This window comes from Patiria miniata, unplaced genomic scaffold (assembly GCF_015706575.1).
Source record: "Patiria miniata isolate m_02_andy unplaced genomic scaffold, ASM1570657v1 HiC_scaffold_29, whole genome shotgun sequence".
Taxonomy (NCBI): domain Eukaryota; kingdom Metazoa; phylum Echinodermata; class Asteroidea; order Valvatida; family Asterinidae; genus Patiria; species Patiria miniata.
The window spans coordinates 18,066,812-18,083,234 of record NW_024037068.1 but is presented as its reverse complement, the minus strand read 5'-3'; the positions used below and the strand labels follow the sequence as shown (position 1 = coordinate 18,083,234).

The following is a 16,423-nucleotide window of genomic DNA, read 5'->3' as shown; positions in this document are numbered from 1 at the left end:
CATATCATTACCAGATTAGGTACAGTACAACCTCGTGCCCCGTGGGTACGATCTTGCAGCGCCATGTTGTTTCCCATCATGCCTTGCGCGATCGTTAGTGTAAGGAACGAGCACGCGCCCCTGGAGTCGAGGCGGGGTAGTGGGTACAGTATGTTTGCATGTGAAACACCGAATATGGCCGGGTTAATTCTTGGACTGGAACCCCAAATCTGCAGCACACGCTGCGTAGCCCCAGTAATGCCACGCTCTTCGTGCTGGGATCAAAACTACTGCATGTATGTGGGGTTATTTCAAATTGCATGCTACAAATTGAATTTTTTCTTCTACAGGCTGGAATTCATTTACTTTAGTAAATGACTTTACCAGTCTGTAGAAGGCAATTTGGTGTACGGGACACATGTTAATTGTATGCACCTCAGCTTGAAGATTGCCCCTGGTGCCTAGCTAGCTACTAGGAATAGAACATGAGTGTGAAGAAAACAAGATTTTAAAGTGTGCAATCCTTTGTTATTATTCCTTACAAAAAGGTATATTACCCCTAAAATGACCCTTACGAAATACTGCATCTACAGCCTTGCAATTTAGCTGATATTTCAACTGACTTGATAACTACGTGTAGTTTAATGGGAAGTCGGAAAAGGAGAATTTCTGAACAGTTTGGTGCAATCACAGTCACGTCAGTTGGTTCGGAGTTGATCTTGTACGGCACACATGCGCATAGCACATTGATGTTTTCAACTTAAAACATTGATCCTTTCTTCAGTCTTCTCAACGTTCCATGCATACAGCCACACTCTAATAAATCCCGGGTCAAAGTTGACCCTGATTTGGGACAGTTGACCTGACACTCTTTACGGTCAAATTTGACACCTATCTTGGGTACTTAACTAAAAAATGTGAGCAAAAATCGTATAGCGCCGGGCCACTGCACGTCTCATCGTGCAATAGATCAAATGGGACGAAAGTGCACGGTGAATGGAACCAAAAATGCACGGTTATGACGTAGGCCATGCAATAGTTCGATTAATGAATGCCGCGTGACCTACAATCCTCAAATCAAATGACAAGGATTTACTTGGTTGTTATATCAATGGTTATATTGAAAGAAAATTAAGCATTACAATTGACAACATATTGAAAATACTGCGAATCTGCGACTAGACTAGTCAGTGTTTGGAACCAAGATAATCTCATAGAATGTGAACTGCGATTGGCGAGACTTGAACTCTGTATATGAAAGAAAGAACAGGATAATTGGCTTAGAATAGAGGTAGTTTGGTCTTGATGTGTTTTTTTGGAATTCCATATAATTACGTACTATAACGTTTGCCTGTCTTGTACCACAGCTTTCTGTGTGGATGAGCCGTGTCTGAACGGTGGAACCTGTTTAAATGGTTCGACCAGATTCTTTTGTTCATGCATTTTTCCGTACCAAGGAGAAAGTTGCGAGAAGCGCAAGTATGCCTGCTAGCACAACCGGTGCACCCTAATAACTCCCGGGTCTGATTTGACTCGAAATCAGTTCAGATTTGACATCGAGGTCAAAATGAAACTTGTCCAGGTTAAATTGACACCTTTTCAGGCTCCAATTGACCCAGTGCCCTGGTAAGATGACCTTTTTCTTGGTCAAGTGACCAAGAAAAGGACATTTTTTAGTTAAGTACCCAAGATAGGTGTCAAATTTGACCGTAAAGAGTGTCAGGTCAACTGTCCCAAATCAGGGTCAACTTTGACCCGGGATTTATTAGAGTGTGGCTGTATGCATGGAACGTTGAGAAGACTGAAGAAAGGATCAATGTTTTAAGTTGAAAACATCAATGTGCTATGCGCATGTGTGCCGTACAAGTTCATCAAAATAATAAGAGAAAATCTGTGAAAAAAACCGAAACCGAAACATCTACCTTGTGATATTTTAGAAGTAGCCTACCTCATACTTTTTTCCAATGATTAAAGGTGACTCGTGACTCGACTCGGACACGGACTCGACCTTTGTGACTCGTGACTTGGACTCGACCTGCATGACTCAGGACTCGAACTCGGACTCTGGAGAGGTGTCTCTGACTCGGGCTCTTACTCGGTGTCTGGTGACTCGAATACAAGTCCGCGTGCTGGGTGCATTAAAATTAAAGAGTTTTCGAACCTTAAAAAAAAAAACACGCCAAAGCAGGACGTTAAAATGTGTCCGTATCTATCAATTTCTCCATGAGATTTTGCACATTACTTGTCCATATACATTAAAAGAACATAATAGAGTAGCTCTTTCACGATCGTGTCACACACATGTTGACATTTGCTATCAAGATTGTACGATGAAAAATTGAAGTTTCAGCTCTGTGGATACTATACATTTTGAGAAAAACAGAGAAAACTTTGCAATTTGCTTGGGTCTCGTATCTGGGTTCCGTTGTTAACGTAGTTTGCATTCGCGTGAAGCATGAATCAGTTTCAACAGTAGTTCTTTTCACGTGATAATATGGGTAAGCAGTTTGAATTGTCTGGGTGACCTCTCTGAATCAATCAAGGCACGGGCAAACCTAGTCAAGCGTGTCACAGAGTGCCGAAAATTGTATTCAATTGATTCAGAATGACTTTTCACTGCTGTTTCATGCATCTGATCTGCACACTGTGCCAGATTTAGCCCACCCTTTTGTTACCGTACTATACGACAGCACTGCCCGACTATCTCGAACAGTCTACAGCCAGTTGCGTTACGCGTGACACAGTCAGTGCGTCATTCAGTCAGTCGGTGAGATAGGTACTTACCAAGGCTGACTAGAAGGATGCAGAAAGCGAAGCGAGTTGTCTCCATGGCTGTTGATGTCTCACACAATGACTGGTGAAGACGAACCAAATCCAGATATTCTTATATGCATTTCATTGTTTAATCAATTAGTGCAATTAGGCAGACACTGATGACTTTACTGATGGCTTTATCAATTGACCCGCTGGAAACTAGGATTCTGACACCAATTAGCAGAAATGAGGACTCTCCTCAAAACTTTGCGAAGGTGACAATCTTTCAAACAGACGCAATCTGTTACGCCATGTAAATTCCAGATGGTGCAGGCGCAATGCCGCTCCATTTTTTTCTGTATGAGGTGAGCATTTTTCTAGGACGCGTACAGTATTGGTTTTGATAGGCTTTCTCTGAGAAATTTGCAGAAAACTGCTTGAATATGGCGGGATTTTGGGGGGAAATGTTTCCAATTCCTTGAGAAAAAGGGGTTAGTTCATGACAGAGGCTTTACTTGATTTTGGGCTAGTTTTTGGATTGGTCTTGATCATTTAATTGTAAATGGCAATTGGGGCCGTGTAAATAGCTCGCTAGAACAAGCGGTCCTCCTTATTTACGTACCCCTGTGTTGTAGATCTAAAATCAAGACGGTCGTGTTTCGTTCATCGTTACCGCCCACCGTCTATCTGTGCTAAAGCCTAGAGGTCGATGGTCGCGCAGTAGTATCGAGAAAGACCAACCGTACAGCAAGAATGTCTTGACGTATAGGCGTTGCGCACCCAGCTCGTTTTTTTTCCAGTACGCCTTTAATCATTAGCTCGACGCACATACGATAGTAAACGTACGAAACCATGACAAAAAGGACTTGAAATCAAGCCTATATGTTTGCGCATGTGTTTTAGGCTTAGCCTATCAAAATTTTGAAAACAACTCAGCCAGCCAATTCGACACTGTCATCGCGAGCTACACGCGTGACCGACATGATCTACGAAGGCGTCAGCAGCTGGCGGCAATTGAATCAAGTCCTGGAAAATGCGACCCCAGTGTTATATGTTTCGGTTTACCTATCGAACAATAAACCACATTTCAAAAAAAGTGTAAAGTTGATGGAATTCAGGACTCGGGTTTTGAACAAAGATCCCACGTGATAAACTGTTTACATATTTTCTGCCCTTCAGCGACATCAGGTTGGCGTAGCTGTACTTTTCTATGTCTCAGTGGCGTATTCAGCGGGGGGGGGGGGGGTATTAATCGTAAATGTTTCGATGGTTTTAAGACGGTTCAGACGTCGATACAATAATGTCTTCATTTTACTCCCCCCCCCCCCCCATAAAAGCTTGATGCGCCGCTGCTCTGCCTTCTTCCTCTGTTACTCTGATTCGAATCCAATCCAGTCGTTCCTATGGAGTGTTGTCATTCCTTCATGAGTCTTTGGCTTTTTCATGAAGTACCTGTAGTGTTTTGTTTCGTTGAAATACGACGAATGTCACGATTTGCCTCGCACACTTAAAGATGGCGAGTTCTAATCACGTCGAGGTGAAGATGCGACGCCGGCTACATGAACGGCCGATTCGAGCAATTTAAGGAAAACGGGACGTTCATTTCATTTCTTCCTTATCCTCAATCGCAAATTTGATTTTATTGCTTGGACAATGGCAAGGTAAGCCTACATTCTGCAGTGGTTATCAGAAACTGGAATATCGTTTAATTTTGATGGGTATACATGACGTATACAGTTGTACCAAACTGCGTCAGAGTTATCGATGACATGGGGTTTTCGTTATTGTAATTCGAGCCCTGGTTTCAGTCAACTTTTCATTTTTGTAAAATATGATTAATTGTTCGAGAGTCAAAAAGGAAACATATTCCACAGGGGTCGCGTTTTCCAGGACACGACGCAATTGCCACAAGCTGCTAACTCATGCTGGGGTATACCGCACTCGTCACGACGTGAGTCTTGAGTGTAGGTTACGATGAAATATTCAATGGCGGATCTACGGGGATCTACTTGAGCTAATGATAGATAAGGGCAGGGCATAGCGTTCTGCTGCCTTACAGAAAACACCATATTGATAAAAAATATTGATTTATTCGGTTGAGTACCGGGACGAATTAGAATAAATCTGCTTTATCATTGATATGTAAATGAGACACGGTAGAGTGGTTAAGGGCGGGTAATTTGAATAGGGAGTGGCACAGGAATGTGTGCGTGGTTGGATTGAAGGTAGATCACTTCACGCTTGCGGGCAGCAACGACAACACACAATTTTTAACACAGTTGTTAAGTCTGGTTGTAATTTCATAGTTGTTCAATGTCTCAAACAGTATTTATAAGAGACGAACATTGCTACCCTTGCCTGAAGGAGTTGTCTTGCATAGTTCAGGTGTACGTTTCCATTTTTCCAAATATGGTTTTGGTTTTTCGTATCTGGCAGTCAACACAGCAATGTTAGATGGGGTACAAATCCAGAAACAGCCATAATGTAATAGACGAGTGGTATCTTGCGATTATTCAATTATAAGTTTAGCTAAAGGCTCTGAAGCCTAAAGGAAAGTTTTGTAAAGCTGAAAGGTTCAAATGAAATCCACCGTAACAAGTGGCAATCAAGGTATGGTCGGAGTAGTCTCTGACGGAGGTATAAAACGAGAATTGCAGGTTGGCAGTAAGATTCATAAAGATCAGATATACTAGATGAGATGCTGGAATTGTTCTAGCGATCTAATGCGTTCAGAACGCAAACAAGTCTGAATAGACTTGCACCATAGTATGCGTGATTTATCCCCAGCGGAAGGTATTTGGTATTGTACAAAACCAAAAAAGATAGTTCTGAAAAGCTTGCCTTAATATAATATCAAATGTGGTACGAATATTCAGAAATAACCATAACAATTGTAAAGAGGAGAGAAGTCTCAAGGTTAATTCTATTATTGATTACGCAAATATGCTAAATGAAAGGCTCTTACGCCTAAATGATAGACCCTAGTTCTGTAAATATTGTCTCCATCAAGACGTCTTTAAGGTTCAAATTATTGAATGATGAATTAAAACACTGTCGTACCTGGTAGTCATCATGCACAGCAATGACACTAAACATAATATCAAATGGGGTACGAATAATAAGAAATAATCATAACAATTGTAAAAACGAGTGTTGTACGTCTCAGGTATAATTCTGTATAATTAATTGATTACTTAAATGTGTCTATAATGAAAGGCTCTTACGCCTAGATAACAGATGATAGTTCTGTAAATACTATCAAGTCTTTAAAGGTTCGAATTATTGAAAGATGTAATTAAAACATTGGGTCGGCGTACCCGGTTGCTGCTGCAAGCACAAATACCAAAATCAGGATGATTTGATTGTTTATTGTGTAGAATGGTGTTGAAATGATAAGAATAGAAAAGGGCAAACAGATACTCGAATCACACGCTTACGAAACTACTAATCGGAAAACGAACAATTTCAAATGTGTCCCGGGCTGCAATTTGTTGACCATCCCCCAAAATGCACTCGGAAAAATTAACTCTCCGTGGCAAACTCTTGGTGGCGCACTGCATTGTGAATCGCCCGAAATGGCGGAATTATTGTATCAACCTTTCTTAAAGGGAATATACATGATTTGCTTTTGCTGTAATTTTCAAAAATGGATGGAATTGGGGGGTTGGAAATATATAGCAAATACAGTTACACAGACTTTTTTGAGGTTTTGGGTTCGAAAATGCTATAAAAACCAAGAAAAACAATCATTTTCCTGTAGTCTGGTTCCCTGACTCCATTTAAGAAGAAACAGAGCAGTTTACATATATTGGGGAATTGTAAGGTCAGGGAACCAGTCTAGCTGGCTTGTACCCGTTCATAGGTGTGTAATCGATTGCAAACCAGTGCGATGGTCAATTGGGGCCAGTATTTGAAAACAGCCAGTTTTTTCCAAAGCTGATCGGCCGATCAGCGTTGGAAATTGATACAAAAATACCACTTTTCTTGAAAATGACAGTATACCAGGTGCCATGATTTTACAGGATGCTTTACACTGTCATTCACTAACAGTCCAGCAAGGTATTTCAAAATGATTTGGTAGTTTTATTTGTTGATGTTTGCAAATGTTGTATTTTCCCTTTAATATAGGAATCAATACAACATTCAGATCAGATTAAATGGAACATGTCCCTCTTGCCCGGGTGAAACACATTTAGATTTGTAATAAAAACATGTACATGCTAACTTCTTCGTTTTAAAAGTTGAGTTCCTACCTCACTGCTCTCTATAGAAATTATTATGCTCTTACAACTGAAAAGCCTACACATGTGTTAACAATGTCCCTACGCCTAGTCTACATGCTTGCAATAATCATATTTCGCATGAAATTAAAATACAATGCAGTATTGTAATGGTGTACATTGAGAATAAAAAGCTGTACTCAGTATTTGAAAGTGTAGAGTTTCCATGTAACTGTTAAAGCATTGCGTTCCTCCAAATATAATAGTCCAGATATGTTTTAATAAGATTGGTTACAAGTATTAACAGCAAGTATTAATGCAGTAATTCCAATACAATTCCGCAGTTCTGAACAAAACATGAGTCAAAATATATGCTATAGATCAAACAAAGACGGTTGCTACCTTAGATCCGTTTTAATTTATGACAATCTAGATCCGTTTTAGCGGCTAAACAACGCGCTCAAAATCCTTGGAATTGATTATTTTATTCGAGATGGGGGGGGGGGGAGGATTTTAAACAAGGAAAGATTTCCCTTGGAGGTTCCCTGATTGCTTGGAGTTAAACACTTAAATATGTGAATCTAACTCTTCAGAGATTTCCATATAATTCGGCGTGCTCTTTCCCTTCCCTTTCTGGCTCTGAGTCTGAATCCGACGTGCCCGAGCCCTATATGCCAAACAACCCCCTAAGAAGAAGACAGCCAACACCAATGCGCCTATCACTGCTCCTATCAGAGCTCCAATGACGGTACTAGCCTCCTGTAAGGTAAGCTTCAAGCCGAGACCCTCACCGACGAGACAAGGTTCTGGGTCCGGTGGGCAGGGAGTAACCTCTGCAGGTGGAGTGACAGGTGCAGTGACGGACGGTAGGTAGCTTGCCCAGAACTGATGGAGATGTTCCCAGTTGTTGTCATTGCCTGAGTAGGTTTGGGGACAGTCGGTGAGTGACATGTACGTCAGGCTGGCAGAATCGAATGCTGGCCACTCCACTCCAGACAGCGAAGTACCAGGAGTCCTAAAAGTGGGAATAATAAGACAAAAACAGAAGGTTCATGATAGCTTTACTTATCATGTACTCTTTTTATAGGCGGATCTGATATTTTAAGTGGAGTTTCATGATTTTGATAAGTGGAGTTTCATGGCCTAGCGGGTAGAACACCTCACCGGACTCATGCTCTGGGTGTTTCAGAGGCAGCAGAGTGTGGGTTCGAGCCAGGGTCTGGACACTAGCGCCCTTTAGCAAGGCACTTAACCCTAAAAGGGCTGGGGTGGAATCCGCCCCCTCAACTTTTTCCACGATAGCCTTGAATATTTTTTTCGCGACCCGAGCTGTTATGATTTGTTAGTCTCGAGCCTTGCGCATCTTTTGATACCAAAAAACATAAAAATCAGACCACTGGATGCTGTGCAGCGAAAACTGAACTTTCACATATACGTCGTGTACACAGAGCACAATTACCATTCGTACATATGAATAACTAATTAGCCATAATTCAAAACCCTTTGACCTATAGTCATGAAATTTCTTGGGTATGTTCATGATGAGATGCTCTATGCACGAACCGAGTCACTCGATGGCCAAGATCTTAGGGGGGGGGGGATTCCGCCCCCCCCCCCCCCCGGCGGAGAGATGGTCAAAATAACCCTGCCCTTTTAGGGTTAAGCATATAGCTTGGTCATTCGGGTGGGACGTAAAAGCCGTAAAGGTCCAGTGTGTTGTGTAATTCAAAAACCCAGTAACACTTATCGCTAAGAGAAGGGGTTTGTCCCGGTGTTTCTGGCCTCCTGTTCAAACTCCCCTTTGGAGTCATCAAGAGAAGAACCAACCAAGTACAAAGAATCTACGTAGTTTTGCAGGGGTGTATAAACGTTCTGGGGTTGTTTTTTTTTGTTTAAAGAGTACATTGTATGCGGGTGTATTTTATCAGCATTTTGGCGACTAAGAAAGCATTTCTTTACAACTGAAGTCGGCGATGCGCCCGACTAGTAACGAAAAACTGAACCCGTTCTTGGATACGATCGCTAAATCTGTTCATGTTGAAAATCTATCAAGATGTCATTAATTCATATGATAATTTATCCATGACTTGTCTCGTGTCAGAGATATTTGGTTTGGAACAGTAACTACAAACTAGGGTACATCATCTTACCCAGTGTACACGAAGTTCTTCAAGAATGCCATCAGCTCCAAGGTAACCTGCTTGTCTTCTAGCCTGTAGGATAGCTGGAGTTTATCCACGAGAGGACTATATGGATCTCCAAACAGGAACTGCATTTCATCTGCCAAGGCGGGTCCTGCATGGGGTGGAAGTGGTCCTATGTAATGAGCAGGTGGTTTGTGATCAAACGAGTAGTAGTAGACAGAGTGGCCGGCATCAGCGTGCAGTCTAGCAGCTTCCAGTGTGCTCCAGAATGAGAGATAATCGTTCATGAATTGTCTGAAACTTCCCCGTGTCTCGCAAGTGTCATCAAGTCCACCCTTCCCGGTATATTCCGTTATCAGAGCGAGGGCTGCTTTATCTGGATTAGTAAAAGACAGCCTGCTGACATCTTGTATGTGCATCTGAACTTCTTCAACACTTGGACATGTCAGGCCGGTGAACAAAAATGCAGGTGCGGCATTCTCGTCCTGCGCAACCCCAAAATGACGGCCACGTCGTTGATTCGTCCGGATTTCATCAACTCGATGGGTTTGTTGGTGATTAAATCACCGTCAACAACGGTTGGAAAAGCAAGGCCAAACGGAGGAGTGACAGTGTTGGACACAAAGTCAGCCACGGGCTTTTCACGGAGACAGTCGATCATGATCACACTGCTTGTAGTAGGGCATCCCAGTTTGATGGCTAAAGCTTCTGCTTTCTCGGATGCACTTGGAAGGACTGGGTTATCGACGGGTGGCGATATGGCAGATGCACTCATCAGAACAGCTCTGTTAAATAGACCATTTGCTTTCTCAGAAAGAATGAGAAAGTGGGTAAGAACCGCGCCTGATCCTTGGCCTTGGACTGTGACCTGTTGTGGGTTACCCCCAAAGCTCCCAATGTACGTATTGACCCATGTTAGAGCAGTTAGGATATCGTGCAGTCCGTAGTTACCAGGAGCTACTTCGTCTTCAGTGGACAGGAATCCAAGAACTCCTATACGATGGCTGATCACCACAACAACAGCTTCAACCTGAGATGCAAGAAGAGTTGCGTCTTGGGTTGAGGAAGTACCTATTACTCCATACTTTGCGGGGTGGATGAAAACCAGGACTGGCAAAGCAGGGTCGTTAGGTTCTCGAGTTGGAGAATAGATGTTAAGAGTCAGACAGTCTTCACTAGTTTGATTAAACCCAAGTCGAACCATCCAAGGATCTTGGGTGACATCTTGTGGGCAGGCGGGTGGTAGCTTCTCTGGGATACCGAGTGGTTCATCGCCCCACGGTTCTATTTCTTGAGTTGGTTTAAATCGCAAATCGCCGAGGGGTGGTTTTGCGTAAGGAATTCCTAAGAACTCGACAATCTCTCGCCCACCCATTGCCTCGTCAGCAACTCGCACAGCACCAACGACAGATCCTAACACTTCTGCGTCTTGGCTTGAAATCTGTACCGTCTTGGTGTCTGGCTTTTGTTCGGTGCCACTTCTTACAGGGACTTCATAGGAACAGGTCTTTGTATCAATGAGTTCAGTGATGGTTGGGATGAAGTCCTTCCAGAAGGTTACTCTGTCAGCTTTGAGACGGTGTCCTGTCCTAATGTTAGCGTCTAGTATGATGTACGTTTCGTTCTCTGCCTCAAATTCAGGCCATTCAGGTAAACCGGCTCCGTTCGGATTCCTAGACAAAAAAGAAAAAAGCCATTGACCAAGAGTATTGTATATGTATAAGCCGTATCTAATGTACCCACATAAACGTTTGTTGTTTAGTGACACTGTGATTGGCAGCATTCGAATAGAAAATAGCCAGCTACAAATTAAGAAGGGTCGTTTAATCAAAACTACGTCCTCTTATAGAAAACAATCTTGGAAAGACAGAGTGCAACGAATCAAGACATTGCATAAATTTAGACATTAAAATAAGAAGTCACATGTGCTGAGTATGAAACGCCACTGTTTACATGTACATGTACACGGATTGCAAGCTTAAACCTTCTCTACTGATGTTGAATGTGAAATGTATTGAGCCTGACTCAATATTTGAAGCATAAAACAAGGATTTATACAGGGTGTACTAAACATTCAAACCGAACCCCTGAAGCGTCCTCTTTTTCACAGCTTTAAAAAAAATGCATCCCAAATGTCTATACATATTTAGAGAGTTGAATACATCTTTCCAATCGGGAAAATATTTATTGAGTTATGGGCAATTGAAAACAAGGCAAACAAACCGCCGCTTTTCGTTGTGTCCACAATGACTGACTTTTTGACGTTCGCAATATGAACATTGCATCTTTGCAAAGGCTACCAGGGCAGAGATAGAGCAGCAGAGTAAACATCTAAGACGTTAACCAAGCAGTCCTTTCCTGGACTACCATTACTTCCAAAAGGATAAATTACCATTGTTTAAAAAATTAGAACCAAATAAAGAAAGACAAATTACACGCAGAAACTTGCCCTTTTGGGGACCCAATTTTGTTAATTACCTGAATAAAAAAAAAAATCAAACCGATTCTGGTGATCTTCCATCTAATCCTAGCCAGAGACACACACTACGGATATATACAGTCACCTTTAGTGTGTGACCCCGGGTCAGGCATATCTGAGCCTGACAACCTGGGCTGGCGACAAACCGCCCATATGCACGTGCACAAAACAAGGTCACTTGCGGGTAGACAGTGCACGGCTTGACCACAGACTATGTATACAACATCTGTTTCCCATCAAGGACGGCCTTATTTATAGTCTACAGACATGTCGAGATTGTGTACATTATAGATACAGTGTTGTGTAGCCTCAAACCAAACCAAGGCGCTAGATATCTGAGTCCCCGGAGGGACCCCTTACTGTAAGCGTGTTAGTAAATGGGCTGTCTGCGTCGGCGGGTTAAAACATTTAAGAAATTAAAATATACCCTCATCCCAAATCCATTATATTCCTAATGAATGATAATTGAGACCGTGGAAAAATCGGTGCTTACGTTAGAATTGGCCATAACTCAATAAATGTTTACCCCATTGGAATTATCCCCTATATGTCTCATATTTACCCAATTGGAAATATTTTGTTCGACGATGAAAAGCTATAAATGAACTATATATACTTTCCAAACATGTATCGATATTTGCGATATATTTTTCTCTAACGCTGGAAGCTTAGCGGGTTCGGTTTTTTTCGACACGATGTAGTCCATATCCGTAATTGTATAAAAGACAATAAATATTAATAACCCTCAACTAAAAAGAAAGTCCCCACTTCCGATACTTTTTTTGTCTAACTCAAAAACTACTGAGCACCTCTCGCTCAAATAACGACTAATCAGTACAGAAATTCCTTAGCAATCCAGCCATACTCTCTGTTTGGCCCAAAACAGTGTTAATGTGTACGAATTTATGCAATTTATGACAAATGATACCGAAAACAGTTGCACTTTTGTATACGTGCAAGTTGTGGTTCACACTCGCCTTGCACGCATACAAAAGTGCAACTTTTTTGGGGGGGGGGTACCATTTGTCATAAATTTCATAATTTTGTACACATTATCACTGTTTTGGGCCAAACAAAGAGTATGGCTGGATTGCTAAGGAATGTCTGTACTGATCAGTCGTAGTTTGAGCAAGATGTGCCCAGTAGTTTTTGAGTTAGACAACAAAAGTATTGAGGGGGGACTTTATTTTTGGGTGAGTGTATTTATTTACCCATTCCTTGCAAACTGCGACCAGTACTGTATGATGGTGTCGGATAATGACTTCACTTCCGAGTTTCCTGGGAAGAGAAAGTTAATGAGTCCGAATACATAGAGGAGATCAAGACCGTGAGGCGCCCCAGCAACACAGTCAGCCAAATCAGGACGAAGCAAAAACTCCTTACCAGCTTCGTAGTCGAAATAGTAGTAAAATGTCTTGGTGTTACCGCCAGATATCGTTGCATGTTCATTACGGAAATTGGCGACAGGAATGTCGAAGTATATATCGCCAACCACATCTAATGATTTTAGAAGATTTTTCTCGGTGTCTTCTAACTTGTCCGCACCGAAATAGAAGGCAAAAATTGCATTGGTGATTTCCTGCGGGTTATCACATTGGCATGTATTTGCTATATGGCTTTGTATGGCATCACGGAGTCCCTGTGCGGTGTAAGTATCGGCACTCTCAAAAGCAGACGCTTCTTGGCTATTAACTCCTAGAAGGAGGTCGTATTGTCCAACACGTGGATGGGATAAGAGGGAGATGATGTCGGTAGGAAGAAACTCTCCATCAACCGTGGCTGCTGTTGTTATAATGTTCGATTGACTCATCAGCTCCTCCACGGTTAATCCCCGTAGGCAGCTAATCAGATCACGTGTAGTGCTGATGCCAAAGATAATGTTGCATCCCAAGGATGCAGCAAGTTTCCAAGCCTGAAACTGGGCTAAATTACCTGGGATTACAGCTGCACGGAAAGCCACTCCACTCTGAGATATCACCTTCTGAAAAAGGTTCTTGTCGTTCAGTGGTGAAGCCATCTGGTAGGTCACGCTCAATGCTCCTGCCGACTCACCAAAGATGGTGATTTGGTCTGGATCACCACCAAAGCTTGCGATGTTGTCTTTAACCCATTGGATGGCCAGGCGTTGGTCCCAGAGTCCGTAGTTCCCGGGTGCTGCGTCGTCACCGGTGCTGAGGAAGCCAAAAAGTCCGAGACGATAGTTGATGTTGACGACGATGACCTGTCCTTGAACCGCTATGAGAGTTCCATCATAGTGTGCACCTTCACCGAAAACAAAACTGCCACCATGTATGTAAACCATGACAGGCAAGGGTCCCGTTGCTTCAACAACGTCGTGAGGGACATACACATTCAAAAACAAACAGTCCTCATCTACATCTGTATTCGGTAAAAAATTATCAACTGGTGAAAACATAGACTCATCATCGGAATCGTCGGCTTGGGGACATTTGGAGCCGAAGGTTGTCGCGTTGAGCACATCGTCCCACGGAGTTTTCGGTACGGGCTTGGCGAAGCGTCGTTGCCCAATGGGCGGTTCAGCGTACGGTATGCCAGCGTAGCGTGTGATTACAGGTGCCGACGGTACACCTGGTATGCCCAACTTCACGCCCATAACCGGGCCCAAGGTGGTGTTGGATATAACCGTCTGCCCGACTACATGATGGACAGTAATCAAGCCGATCCAAATCAAAACAAAACTCCTAAATCGCATCATTGTTGACGAACGATGTATATGAGAGGGATGAATTTACTGCGGCAGTCGCAACGAAAGAAATGTATGGTGTTATACTATGGAACGCCAAAGAGGCCTTTAATGTGATCACCGAATCGGTGATGCACTTATGCAATCAGTGATGCATATTCACGATCGGTGATGGACTTTTGCGACCGATGATCAACTTTTACTGGTGATGCATATTCGCGAGTGGTGATGGACTTTGCACTATCGGCGAAGGACTTTCGCAATCGGTGATAGACTTTTGCAATCGGTGATGGACTTGCACGACCGGTGATCGGTGATCAACTTTGCAATCGGTGATGGACTTTCGTGATCGGTGATCAACTTTGCAATCGGTGATGGATTTTTACGACCGGTGTAGCGTGAATATCCGACTCCATAAAATGTGGACTAATTGGTAGTATTGCGCACGCGTGAGTACTATACTTATGTTATTTTTAGGATTCGCTCGTACCCCCGCCCTGCAAACAGGACGCTGGGATACTCTGATGAATTCACGCTCTGATTGGTTGGAGTTTGCGTGACCAGTACCCTGCGCGTCATTAAGGTCATGACTCCACAAGGTTTGAAACGGCCGTTAAGACTGATTCATTACTCTTTTATTCCAGTTTAGAGATGTATTTTTCTCGTTGAAAAACGTAATAATGTAGGAAATTCTGTAAGATTTATCTGTGTTGTAAATTTACAATTCCCGTCACTTGCTCAGGCTCCGTTTCGAATCACGAACGGTCAAATGCATTATGCGACGCTCAAATTTTTTTCCACATGGTCCGCAATGAAACAAAAATCACATCCGGTATTGAATGTGCACTTTTCTATAAGAAGTTTTCGGATAGTATTTGCGCATATTGTCTAACTGCGGTCTTGAACAGCTGCAGCCAGATGCTTTATACATAGGTCATAGGCCACTTCCTTCACAAGATTCTGTGAAGCTCATCAGAGTATCCCAGCGTCCTGTTTGCAGGGCGGGGGTACGAGCGAATTTTTAGGATCGTTTCGGGAGAGTGACCTGTCACGTGCGAGGGATTAACCAATAATAGGCCTAGGTAAAAGGGGTCCGATTTTCATAGGAATCGGATTTCATATGACACCGGTGATCAACTTGCAATCGGTGATGGACTTTCCCGATCGATGATGGACTTTCGTGATCGGTGATCAACCTTGCGATCGGTGATGGACATTTGCGATCGGTGAAGGAGGAAAACCCTTGTCCGTTTTACCGTCCTTCCGTTACCGACCTCAATAATATTCATGATTTATGAACGAGAGGTATTCTTGCCAAAACAATAGTGTGGAAACTTGAAGGTAGCATTACAGCAATACAATTGCGACATTTGTTTGATGTAAATAACAGTGTCTGTGATACACATTTGAAATGTTGTATAAGGAGTGAAAACGTCATTCCGTTACCGCGGAATTGCCCATTATTCAATGTTTTCCTTTGAAAACTCCGATGTGTAAGTACCCCCAATTTTTTTTTAAAAGACTTTGCACACCGATGAATCATTATTCATAAGTGAAAGAATATGTAACCATTGGGTTACATAGCGAGTGTATTTTCTGTTTAATTGCACTCAACAATTAAACAGGCTCGGCCACAATACTAATGACTCTGGGTTCAATGACATGTTTAATATTTCTGGGCTACTGAAAAAAGTACAACAGCTGTCATATATACAATCAAGGGCATACATTTACTTATTAGATTGGAATGTTAACACAACCACAAGGAGTTGAGTTCAAATTTCCATGAGTTAAGTGCAATAATTGAGCTCAGTCCTTTCTCATTTGTTTTGTTTACAATGAAAGAAAGATAAGCCAATAATTAGCTCAACACGAGCAACAGGTCATTTATCCACAAATTAGGAGGCCAAGCCCGAGTAAAAAAAAATAAAGTTTATTTGTCGGTATGTGATGTGTGTATTGGGGGGGGGGGGGGGTATGATTTGATCCATGAAAAAAGAGCACAGCCAGTGCTGTAAAAACCCTTCCCTTAATTAGTTTTAAAAAAGCTTTATACCATGTGTTCTAGCTGTTTTTGGTGGCTAAACAAAAACTGATATTACTCGAGCTTGACCTCCAGCCGCTGGTCATATATTGTGTCCTT

The 16,423-nt window shown here is 42.4% G+C and overlaps 1 pseudogene; it reads right to left on the bottom strand.

Moving 5' to 3' along the window:
* Positions 1-6,917: 6,917 nt before the first annotated feature.
* On the bottom strand, positions 6,918-14,389 carry LOC119735723 (annotated as a pseudogene).
* Between the last annotated feature and the right edge of the window lie 2,034 nt (positions 14,390-16,423).